The sequence below is a fragment of the Pinus tabuliformis genome, chromosome 3_2 (genome assembly GCF_031772625.1).
Source record: "Pinus tabuliformis cultivar Carrire ecotype Pingquan chromosome 3_2, CPIR1, whole genome shotgun sequence".
Taxonomy (NCBI): Eukaryota; Viridiplantae; Streptophyta; class Pinopsida; order Pinales; family Pinaceae; genus Pinus; species Pinus tabuliformis.
The window spans coordinates 1,187,845,490-1,187,858,864 of record NC_142302.1 but is presented as its reverse complement, the minus strand read 5'-3'; positions in this window follow the sequence as shown (position 1 = coordinate 1,187,858,864).

Genomic DNA, 13,375 nt, shown 5'->3' with positions numbered 1-13,375 from the left:
ATAATAAAATTTAAAAATTTTAAAAAATAATTAAAAAAAGAAATATATATATATATATATATATATATATATATATATATATTTAAAAAATAAATTAAAAAATAATAAAATAATAATAAGTCAAATTTTTGAGTAAATAAATGCAGAATTTTAATTTTTTAATATATTAAAATGCATTTAAAAATTCGACGGATGAGATTAAAAGAAATCTTGATCCTCATCAACAGTCAAGATTAGTTTGACATGTATCACTCGAACTCGCTGTTGGGGATTTTTCATTTAAATAGGGTGCTAGGGGTCATTTGAGAATGGATTCGATCTGAGAGTCTGGTGCTAAAGAAAGCTCTCTTGTAGTCATTTTTTGTGCAATAAAGAAAGACTTTGGGGTTAAAAATATATATATATATATATATATATATATATATATATATATATATATATATATATATATCTAGATATATATATATATATATATATATATATATATATATATATATATATATATATATATATATATATATATAGATTTAGATTTTATTTAGTTTTAGCTTAAAAAAAAAAATTTCCGTCTTTGAAAAGCATAAAAAATATCGTGGAAATTTTCTTTTTGCCAGATCCAGTTATTCTCGGGAAATTATCATGTTGAGATTCAAAATTACTGATGTGGAATAAATGTTTATCATTTTAGACAAGTTTGCACATGAATGCTCATCTTAAAGATTAGCTGCATATGATATTCGGTTAATGATTCATAATTGCGTTGTTGTTTAAAGCATTGATCGAAATTTTCTTAATTGCTGGATATTATTATTGAGATTTGGTCATTACAAGAACTTTGTGGTTTTAGCAGATAATCTTGCACTGTTCTAAGTTATTTGATGACAAATGATTGCTATTCATGGTCTATATTTCTATATCATCTAACAAGTAATCGTTTAAATATCAATCTCTTAAGGCACTGGTCTATTAACTTAATAAAATCTATTTAGTGTGGTTTCCTTTCGTGTCTCCCAAACCAACTGATTCACAATTGGTCATCCATTTTCCTATAGGGTCTACCCCCCTTAGCCACGGGAGACAGGCTTAAACGGAGAGATCGGGGATCAAGTGACAGCCCCCGGTCTGAGCGTTGTCATGTCAATCTGCGCGACAAATTTTTTTGGCGCCGTTGCCGGGGACAGAGTTTTTCTGTCCGTGGCATTTCAATGACATTCATCTTCTCATTTCTCATCATTCTTTCATCTTTCTCATCTCTCATTTGAGCTAGCAGATTCAACATTTTTGGTTATCATTTGGATCTTTTATCACCTTATCTTTCATCATATCAGCAACTACTCTTCAGTTGGTTTCTTGTTTGGGTGGCGACTCCATTTCTTTTCATTTATTTTCCCAGACAAGAAGCCTCTCTCATATCAGCTTGTTGGTTACTTTTTGGATCCTAGAATTTGACTCGTTGTTCAAGTGGCGACTCCACTTCTTTCATTTATTAATTTTCTTGAGCAGAGACCTCGTTCTATCATCCATTTGGTCCCTCGTTATTCATCATGGATTATTCGTTTAAACCATGTCATTTTGCTGATGATCTCCATGATATTCCAGAAGTGGCCATTTCTAAATTACCTTTGTTCTCAAGTGGTGATTCAGTCGTTGTTAAAAGGCATTTAGGCTTGTTTACTCGTATAATGATCATATATTGTAGACCCCCTCAGTATAATCATGAAGATGTCAAAATGCGTCTTTTTGTCTTTTCTTTAGAGGGTGATGCTTTGAATTGGTTTAACAAATGTCCTAAGGATTCTTTCACTTCATTACAAGACATTGTCAATGCTTTTAAAGATAGATATGGTAATCCAGATAGCTCGCCTTGTGCCCCTAAAATTGTGCAACATAATGAAAGTAATCTTATGAAAGGTCTAGCTATCGGTGAAAGATTCCAAGACAATTCTTCATATCAGAATATGCCATCCACCTGTACCATTGCGGATCAAATCCATGAAGGTGGAAAAGCAGGGACAAATGACAATGAAAAGGAAGATCAAAGGCAAATTATACAAGAACTAATGCTGCTAGTAAAAAATATGGAGATTAATCAAACTAATTATGCCAATGATGTAAGAACCTTATGCACCCACCTGGAAAAACATAATAGGGAGATGGAGATCATGCAAAATCAGCATGCTAAGGAAATTGAGGCCATGAAGACTAATCATGACACAGAAATTAGTTTTATGCAAAGCAGGTTATCAGGCTTAGAGGAAAATATGACGACCATGAAAGCTAATCATGATAGGGAAATTAATTCTATGCAAAACAACTTATTAACTATGGATGAAGAAATGACTATCATGACATTTGATCATAATAATCAGTTAGCTACCATGCAAGCATATCATAAGGAAGAGATAAACTTTATGCAGCATTGCTTGATGACCATAAAGGAAAAAGACGATAAAGTAATAAAAGATATGGAAGCTAATCAGATATGTCTTCAGAAAAAGTTATTGACCATGGAAGAAGATCATGCCAGGGAAATCAGTGCTATGAAAGTTGAACACTCTAGCCAGATAAATGCCATTACAATACAAGTACATAAATTTCAACAGCAGATTAAGGATGAAAGAAACCAGGAAACATCAATAGATCAGGAGCCTTCTCATTTGCTGCAACAAGCTCCATCTTATTATGGGGAGGTCATTGGTTTGATTGAAAGGTGGTTAATTGAAGGTGATCCAGATAAAATTAAAAACGATAAAGATTAGATGCAGGATGAAGAAAGACATGTCACGCATATTTTAAATACTTCATCTGATAGCTTTGAAGCAAAAAGTTCCACGTCATCAATAATATAGCCTACCAGGAAGAAAAAGCGCAAGAGGAAGAAAATGAGAAGAAGATTTGATGCATCAGACAGCCGCGAGCATCTTGATTTTCGGATAGGAAAAAGTCCTACCATATGTAGAATTGGACATGGCACATCCGACAAGCAGCCGACAGATTTGCCTAAAAGTAGGAAAATGCTCAGTATACACTATATTGAACACATCTGATGCCATGGGGCATCCCCTGTATTTCTAACCTTACTCCTTGTTTTTTCATCATTTTCATTTCTGTTTTAGGATTAGATTTATTTTTCATGTTACTAGATAGTTAATAAATGAAGAGCTTATATCTTTCCTGTGCTTAACGTTATATGATGATCTTTGGATGGACACTACTTATGTTTTGTTGTGTGTTGTGTGAATGCAGATTCTGGATTCTCACATTCCTACAAGTGCAGCAACGTGTCCCCAAGTAGAGCCAGATGTTGACCACTACGTGTCAACTCCCCATAGCAAGTACACCCCCTTTTCTTCGCAAAAGGGATAGCGCTTGATTGACATGTTCGTGCCATTCGATAGTCATCGTCGACTTGATCATACTATGTTGTAAACCCCGTCTGCATGTGTGAATTGTAAATAATTTTAGTAGATATGAGTCATGTATGTAAATTGCCTAGGTGGACCTAATTTTCTAGTGATAATCTATGTTCCAGAAGGTTTTTTGTCTCACTGATCCATGATAGGTAGAGTTTTCCTTCAGCCTAACCCCAAAGCCGGAATAAATTTTGTCATTAGAATCTTAGAGGAATCCTAGTTTGTTGATCTGCTAGATTATATTTGGTCGCAGAACTGGGTGGTCTATGTCAAATGGGCTTTCCCCTTTGAGATGTAAAATTGTAAAAGTCATGATGTAAAGTGTCTTGAGGGTTAGAAAATGTTTTAATCCCCTCATAAGTCCTAAGTCCTAGGTCCTAGGTGATTTTTCCAAAGGCTAAGTTCGAGGATCCAAAAATAAAAATTAAAAAATTAAAAAAATTAATTAATTAAAAAATAGATAAAAATAATAAAATTTAAAAATTTAAAAAAATAATTAGAAAAAGAAATATATATATATATATATATATATATATATATATATATATATATATATATATATATATATATATATATATATATATATATATATATATATATTTAAAAAATAAATTAAAAAATAATAAAATAATAATAAGTCAAATTTTTGAGTAAATAAATGCATAATTTTAATTTTTTAATATATTAAAATGCATTTAAAAATTCGACGGATGAGATTAAAAGAAATCTTGATCCTCATCGATAGTCAAGATTAGTTTGACATGGATCACTCGAACTCGTTGTTGGGGATTTTTCATTTAAATAGGGTGCTAGGGGTCATTTGAGAATGGATTCGATCTGAGAGTCTGGTGCTAAAGAAAGCTCTCTTGTAGTCATTTTTTGTGCAATAAAGAAACACTTTGGGGTTAAAAAAATAAATAAAAAAATAAATAAAAATAAAAAAAAATTAGTATAGATTTAGATTTTATTTAGTTTTAGCTTAAAAAAAAATTTTGCCGTCTTTGAAAAGCATAAATAATATCGTGGAAATTTTCTTTTTGCCAGATCCAGTTATTCTCGGGAAATTATCATGTTGAGATTCAAAATTACTGATGTGGAATAAATGTTTATCATTTTAGACAAGTCTGCACATGAATGATCATCTTAAAGATTAGCTGCATATGATATCCGGTTAATGATTCATAATTGCGTTGTTGTTTAAAGCATTGATCGAAATTTTCTTAATTGCTGGATATCGTTATTGAGATTTGGTCATTACAAGAACTTTGTGGTTTTAGCAGATAATCTTGCGCTGTTCTAAGTTATTTGATGAAAAATGATTGCTATTCATGGTCTATATTTCTATATCATCTAACAAGTAATCGTTTAAATATCAATCTCTTAAGGCACTGGTCTATTAACTTAATAAAATCTATTTAGTGCTGGTTTCCTTTCGTGTCTCCCAAACCAACTGATTCCCAATTGGTCATCCATCTTCCTATAGGGTCTACCCCCCTTAGCCGCGGGAGACAGGCTTAAACGGAGAGATCGGGGATCAGGTGACAGCCCCCGGTCTGAGCGTTGTCGTGTCCATTCCGCCCTCGATCCAACCCGCAGCCTCTACCTCTGTCGACCTGCTATCCTCGCCTTCTTGTTCTTCTGTTGCCGTCGAAGTTCCATTTGAGCTCTCATCTGCTGCCATTTTCACGTAGCTCCATTCTTCATCCCTCCATCATCGGGCCTGCACGCTCATTCGTCAAAACTCGCATCCATTGCTGCCTTATGCTGCCATAAATCACGCAGCTGTCATAGGAAACTGCAAGCATTCGAACCTTCTCTGCTTTCGTCCGTCCAGCCTCCTCATACGCTATTGTTCTCCTTCTGCCGTCTTGCTCTCCAACCTGCGTCAAGCATAAAGCTGCAAACACCAAGCAAAATTCGATTTTGGGTTTTGATATACGTCACGTAAGTTTCAGGTTTAGAGTTAGGCTTTAGTTTATTTTTTATGTCTTTTAGTTTAGATTTTGATTTTTGTTTTGCTTATAAGATTTTAAAACTTTAAAAAATTAAAATATAATAATAAAAAGCAACCAAAAACAAAAAATCGATTTTGCTTCGTTTTTCTTTAGATTTTATGTAAAATTTAGTTTTGTTTATTTTAAATTTAAAAAAAAAAAGTACCTTTTTAGACTTCAGTTAGGGTTTTAGTTTTATATTTTGTTTAATTTTTAGATTTAAAGCTTTAGTTTCAGATTTAGATTAGATTTTAGTAATTTCAAGTTTTGTTTACTTTAGTTTTAGTTTTGTTTATTTAAAAAAAAAGTCCCTTTTTAGACTTCAGTTAGGGTTTTAGTTTTATATTTTGTTTAATTTTTAGATTTAAAGCTTTAGTTTTAGATTTAGATTAGATTCTAATAATTTCAAGTTTTGTTTACTTTAGTTTTAGTTTAGATTTTAATTTTAAGTTTTGTTTTAAAAATATAACAATAAAAAATTCATAAAAATTATAAAACTTTAAAAAAGCATAAAGAAATTGTTTTCTTATAGTTTAGATTTTGATTTAATTTAGTTTAGATTTAATATCATTTATATTTTTTGATTTAAAAGTTTCATTTAGTTTTAAAATTTTGTTTTATCTGAAAAATATAAAAATATTTTGGGAAATTTTTTGCCAATTTCAGTCTTGGCTCAGGAATTTCTTAGGTTTTATCTTTTCTGCTGAGGCTAAAATTTTGATGTAGGAATGAATGTTTAACATGCTTTAACGTTCATCTGAATGATTAACTACATGAATGTGATCTCTGGTTAATATTTTACGTGATTGTTTAAAGCACTTTATCTTTCGAAATTTTAATTGCTGGAGTATCATTAAGCCATTGAGCCTTTATTGATTATCTCGTATTTGATAAAAGTTAAGCTTTGATGATAAACGATTGTTGATAAGTCCATATTTTTGCAGCATTTGATAAATAATCGTTTAGTCATTTTTTTTATAAGGCACTGGTCTGTAAAATTAATAAAATCAATTTAGTGCTAGTTTCCCTTCATGTCTCCCAACCCAACTGATTCACAGTTGGTCATCCATTTTCCCGTAGGGTCTACCCCCCTTAGCCGTGGGAGACAGGCTTAAACGGAGAGATTGGGGATTAGGGTGACAGCTCCCGGTCTGAGCGTTGTCGTGACAATCTGTGCGACAACAGTCGGAAAACTATCAAGAAGCCCTAGATACCCTGAAGAGAAAACTCGTGACTGCCCCAATCTTGAGAGGCCCAAACTGGGCCCTACCTTTCCACATTCACACTGATGCCTCGAACAAAGTGATAGAAGCAACCTTAGGACAAATTGACGAAAAGTTTCCTTATGCCATATACTTTATAAGAAAAAACTTGTCAAAGGCAGAGTTAAACTATACAGTAATCGAGAAGGAGCTCCTAGCTGTCGTGCATTCCTTAAACAAATTCAAACATTATATCACAGGATATCAAACCTTTGTGCACACTAATCATGCTGCAATTAGATATCTAATGAAAAAACCAGATGTAAATGTTCGCATTATCATATGGTTGCTTTTATTGCAGCAGTTTGATTTGACCATTGTTGATAAGCCTGATGAAGAAAATGTTGTTGCTAACTTTTTCTCTAGAGTAAATTTTCCTACAGGTGAAGGAATGGTGGATGACCAAATGCCAAATGAAGACCTGTTTGCTATCTTAGTACTCTCCCCATGGTTTGTTGATATAGCAAACTACTTGGTTTCAACATAGTTCCCACCACACCTATCCTCAAAAGAGAAGAGAAACATAGCGAGTAAAAGTGCCCCTTTCACCTAGATTGTGGGCAATCTCTTCAAACTTGGCCCAGACCAGATCTTGAGAAGATGTGTCAGGGAGGAAGAGGTCTTTGACATTCTCCTAACCTGTCATGGTGGGCCTTGTGGAGGACATTTTGTAGCAAAAAGAACTGCCTTCAAGATACTTCATGTAAGCTACTATTGGCCCACTCTTCATCAGGATGTGAGGACATATACCAGCTAGTGTGATTGGTGTCAAAGTATGGGGAAACCTACTCCAAAAGATGAAATGCCCATGCAGCCTCAAGTGACCTTTTGAGCCATTTGAGAAGTGGGGCATGGACTTTGTGGGGCCTATCCACCCTCGTTCACAACAGAAGCAATACATCATTGTGTGCACTGACTACCTCACAAAGTAGGCAGAGAAAAAAACAATCAAAGCAGTGACAGAGGAAAAATTAGTTGAATTTTTGAGAGACAACATATTCTACAAGTTCAGGTATCCAAGAGAATTGGTCACAGATCAAGGTAGCCAATTCACTTCTAATTTGATTGAAGACCTACTGACACATCATATAATAAAGAACAGGACTTCCACCCCTTATCATCCACAAGCCAATGGGTAGGTGTAGGTCGCTAACAGAGAATTTGAAGGGGTCCTGACAAAGGTAGTGAGTAGCAATAGGAAAGACTGGGCAGACAGATTAGTTGAGGCCACTTGGGCCTACAATACAACATGGAATACTACTATAGGGTTCACACCCTATGAGCTGGTCTATGGGAAGAAGGCTTTGATGTCAATAGAATTTGAATTCAATACCCTTAGGATGGTAGCTCAGCTAGACCTAGATCTCAGCCATGCACAAAAGGAAAGATTACTCCACATCAATGGATTGGATGAACACAGAATGCATGCCATTCTCCATATAGTGGTAGTTCAGCTTCAGAGAAAGATATGACATGACAAAAACATCAAGGAGAAGCAATTTCAAGAGAAAGATTAGGCACTACTCTATGAATCAAGATACAAAGATTTCAAGGGCAAGCTGAGGACAAGATGGCTGGGACCCTACACTATGGAGAAATATAATGACAATGGTTCAGTTCTGATTAGAACCATTGATGATGAAGCCATCCCCATGCTCATCAATGGACACCAGTTGAAACTCTACCAGAAACCCCTCTCCAAGTGAGAATTCATTGAAGATTTGAATAAAACAGTGATGGTAGTGGAGCATGTCTTAGCCTCCACTTCACCCACTCACTGAAGAGAAAAAAACCAAAAAATAGGACTCAAGTGAAAACCTTCATGAGGCGCTTGAGTCCCATCATTGGGTTGAAAACCTATTCTGAGGTGGTCCAGTGATGTCAAAAAGAGAAGAAAGAAAATAAGATCCCTGGGTGAAAACCTCTCTTGGAGGTGCCCAAGGCAGGTAATTAGGGTGAAAACCTCCTAGAGGCACCCTAGTTGTTTTCAAAAAAAAAAAAAAGAGGGAAAAAAGAATTTCCAGTTGCATTGCAGGTTTGCAGGAGGACTATAGGAAGCAGCAAAATGTGCCAAGGGAGCCCTAAAACCAATACCAGCACCTATCCTACCTGCCCACACATTTCTCCATCATTCTTGGCATTCTTTTCACTTCACCGTGCTTCTTTTCCAAAAACTGTGTTTTCTACAGGAGGCTCCTGTAGGAATTACAGAGAGCCAAAAATGGACATAAAAAGTAGTTTGAGGAATAGGGAAGCTTCATAAAAGGTCTATAAATCCTCTTGCAGTCTTCAAACCTCCTTGCCATCATTTCCAAGCCTGAATCACATCCCAAGCATCATTCTTCTTCCTGCCCAAGAAAAAACACAGAAAAACAGTTTTTAGGAAAAAGAAAAAAAAACAAAAAATGAGAAAAGAAACAACACCATCCACCTCACCTGAAGCCACCCATTACCTCTCCATCTCTATCTACATCTTTGGCATCATCCTCATAGCTCCAGGCATAGAAATAAGTTGAAGTTTCAAAGGGAGAAGCAACTACAGGAGCTCCTGTAGGAATTCCTGTAGCAACTGATCCCATTAAAATCCAGCATCAGCAGCAAGAAGGTGCAAATATGAAGGTTGAAGAAGACAACTGAAGATCAGATCTAGCTAGAGAGGAACCTACACAAAGCACAGCCACACATCAGCAAGCAGACAACATGCATCAAAGGAACCAAAGGCATGAAGTAGAGAGAGAGAACCACAACACCTCACAGCGAATGCATTTGGATCACAGGTAATGATCCAGGTGGATATTGGTGGCCACCTGCCAAGTCCACCTAGACCCCCACCATTGTCCCTCTTGACATTTTCAGTTTCCTTAATTATAGCACAATTTACTATTTTTAGCAGTTTTTGGGTCCTGAACTTCCGCAGCCGTTTTGAGGCCCTAAACGATGTTTTTTGGGAAATCCCGCTCCCTGCGATTTTTTAGATAAAAAATCGTTATTTGCGTTATAGTCCTCAGAAAGATCTTTTCAACGGGCTATCATGCGCGTAAAACGGAGATCGTATGCCAAAGTTACGACCCCGGGAAGTTGATGTACCAATTTACCCAAACGGGGCCCATAGTTTGGCGTTTTCATCTTCTAGGGTTAGGTTTTGGAATGTTTAGGGTTTTCCATTGTTTCTCAATAATAAATAGGCCTTCGAGCCTCATTGTAAAGACAGTTCGGAACAGTTCAGAGGCATGTAGCCGACACATCTCTTCTCAGAGATAAGCTACCATCGCCCTAGCTGGGTCATTTCTATTTGTAAGCATATTTCAGTATTCTCCATTAGTGAAATGAAGTATTATTTCCGCTGTATCTCTGTTTTTATGGTTATCGCATCTCTGTATTTATGGTTATCTCTGTAATCTATTGCGTTCCTACTTAAATCCGGATCAGTGGTATCAGAGGGGTCTGCTTTTTCTCTGTTTTTCTTTGCATGTCCCCGACGAGGTCGGGATATAAGGAGTTAGGGCTTGAGCTGGTCGAACCCTTGCAAGACCAGCCTCGCAAATCTCGACGGCCTCCCATGGCGGATAAGAAAGACGAGGGAGCAGGAGATCCCATCAAAATCTTGCTCGAAGAAGCCCTCGAGCGACAACGGAACGCGATGATGGACAACTTTGCCCAAATCCTTCAGCGGCTACCCAAAGGTGACGCATCAGCTTCCAGCAGCTACTCTGGAAACGCCACACCGTTTAAGGTACAAGTTAATTTTGACATCCCCATCTTTGAGGGTCAAATAGACGCAGATGCCGTAGATAAATGGTTAAATCTGCTAGATGGGTATTTTTCTGTTCATGAATTTTCAAGTCGGGAAAAGATTGTTTTCGCTCTTCTCAAAGCAGCCCCCCACGTCAAGGACTGGTGGGAGACCTACTGCGAGCAGAAGGATGAAACTACAGGCTCGCTATTCTCAGCCGCACCCACCTGGAATTCATTCCGAGATGCCATCAAGGAGCAATACTACCCTATTGGAAGCTATGAGGATGAATACATAAAGTGGACCACGCTGCGGCAGGGAAGGGATCAAGATGTGCCAGAGTTCACCAATCTTTTCCATACCCTTCGCACGAAGTTGGGTATCAAGGATTCGGAGCAGCATTTGATACTCAAATACCACGGCTGCCTGCACAAGTACATCCAGGAAGAAATGGAATTCCTGAACATCTCATCGCTCGGCATAGCATACCGATATGCCGTCAAGATCGAGCAGAAGTTTAAACAAAAGAAGCGAGACTTTGGATCTACAAATCCAAAGCAAGGGAAAGGTGCTCCTAAACCACAAAACAAGGGACAAAGCCAAGGCGGGGCAGCCCAAGACAACCCGCAAAAGCTACAAGCAAAGAACAGTGCCGCAAAGCCGAAAAAAGGACACGGGAAAATGGTGTGAGTTCCATAAGAGCTCCACTCACAACACAAGTGAGTGTCGGGCCAAGCAGTCACTGATGGCTGAACTAAAGGTTTCAGAATCAGATGCATGTTCCGACTCTGAGTCAGAAACCGACAAGGGGAATGACAAAGGGAAGCAGATCATTGATGCGGATCCCAACGCCACTGTTGCTACTGCCAAGATCCAGAAAAATGAACCCGAAGATCCAGAGGAGGAGGAGCGTCTCTTCCACTCCCAGATGTGGGTAAGGGGCTCCCCACTACAGTTCATTGTCGATAGCGGGAGCCAAAAGAACCTCATTTCGGCAGAGGTCGTGAAGCGGTTGGGCTTACCGACCACAGCACATCCACAACCGTACACTATCGGGTGGCTGCACCAAGGACGGGATCTTCGCGTGAGCCAACAGTGTCGCCTTCCATACAACATCAAGCCCTTCACAGATGAGGTATTGTGTGACATTGCTCCACTTGAAGTTTGTGATGTATTATTAGGACAACCATACTTGTGGAAGCGACATGCTGTGTATGAATCAAGGCCCCGTGCTGTTATTATTACTTTGGGAAATCAGTTGTACAGGATACCAGAGGTAGCACCGCCTACTGCCATCTCTTTGATTACGGCAAAACAATGCAGTAAGCTCATTTCAAAAACTGGAAAATTTGTTTTCCTGATGATACGCCCTCAAGGAAAGAAGAAGACGGTGGCCACAACCTCCAGACAGGGCCCCTCTGCACGACAACTACAGATGGACAAGGTCGTGGAGGAGTACGAGGACATCTTCACCTCCCCCGTAGGGGTTCCTCTGCACTGTCAGGTCAAGCACTCCATCGATCTGACCCCAGGTGCACCCTTACCCAATGGACCAATTTATCGGCGCTCCGTTTTGGAGAACGATGAAATCAAGAGGCAGATTCAGGAGCTTCTGCAAAAAGGCCACATCCGTCCGAGTTCATCGCCTTGCGGGAGCCCAATTGTGTTGGTACAGAAGAAGGATGGGACTTGGAGACTCTGTATTGACTATCGAGCGCTGAACAAGATCACTGTCCGTAATAGGTACCCGATCCCGCGGATTGATGACCTCCTAGACCAACTAAAGGGGGCAAAATATTTTAGCAAGATTGATCTGAAGTCAGGATATCACCAGGTACCAATCGAACCCTCTGATGTGTGGAAGACTGCCTTCAAAGCCAAAGAGGGCCTTTTCGAATGGTTGGTTATGCCTTTCGGGTTGACAAATGCTCCTGCAACCTTCATGAGGCTAATGGATGACATCTTGCGGCCATACACCAACTCATTTGTAGTGGTATACTTGGATGACATTCTGATCTTCAGCCAGAGTTGGGAAGAGCACCTCCACCACATCCGACAGGTTCTCCAAACACTGCGGCAACACAAGCTATGTGCCAATTTGGAGAAATGCACTTTTGGCATGACCCAGGTTCAGTATCTGGGATACATTATTGATGAACAGGGGGTGCATGTGGATCCAGCCAAGATCAAAGTCATTCGGGATTGGCCACCTCCGACCACTCTGACAGAGCTCCGCAGCTTTCTAGGTCTTGCCAACTTCTACCGCAGGTTCGTGTTGGGTTTTTCTCATATCACTTGGCCTTTGAGTCAAGTCACCAAGGGCGGGGCGAAGGCAAAATTCTTTTGGTCTGAATCTCAACAGAAGGCATTCATAGAGTTGAAAGATCGCCTCTGCACAGCACCAGTGCTCGCTTTACCAGATTTACAACAACCATTTGAGGTCGAGACAGATGCCTCTGACTATGCTATTGGGGCAGTCCTTACTCAACACGGGCATCCTGTGGCATATCACAGTGAAACACTTTCAGACACGGTCCGGAAGTATCCCACTTATGATAAAGAGATGTATTCCATTGTACAGGCTTGTCGGCAATGGAAGCACTACATTTTGGGGAAGGAAACGGTCATCCACACAGACCACCAACCCCTACAGTTCATACAGACCCAAGGGAAATTGCAGAATGATCGCCATCAGAAGTGGTCCACATACCTGCAACAGTTCCATTTGAATATCAAGTATAAGAAGGGCAGCACTAATAATGTTGTAGATTGCCTCAGTCGACCACCAATCATGGCGTTAACCACCGTCCTCAACTCTTGTGGGCACGAGACTTCTGATTGGCCACTGCTCTACAAAAGCGACCCGGAATTCGGCCACACATACCAGAACCTCTTGGAGGGTCAGCATGTTCCAGATTTTCACCTCCAGGACGACCTGTTATGCCACTTGGGTCACCTTTGTGTTCCTTCAAG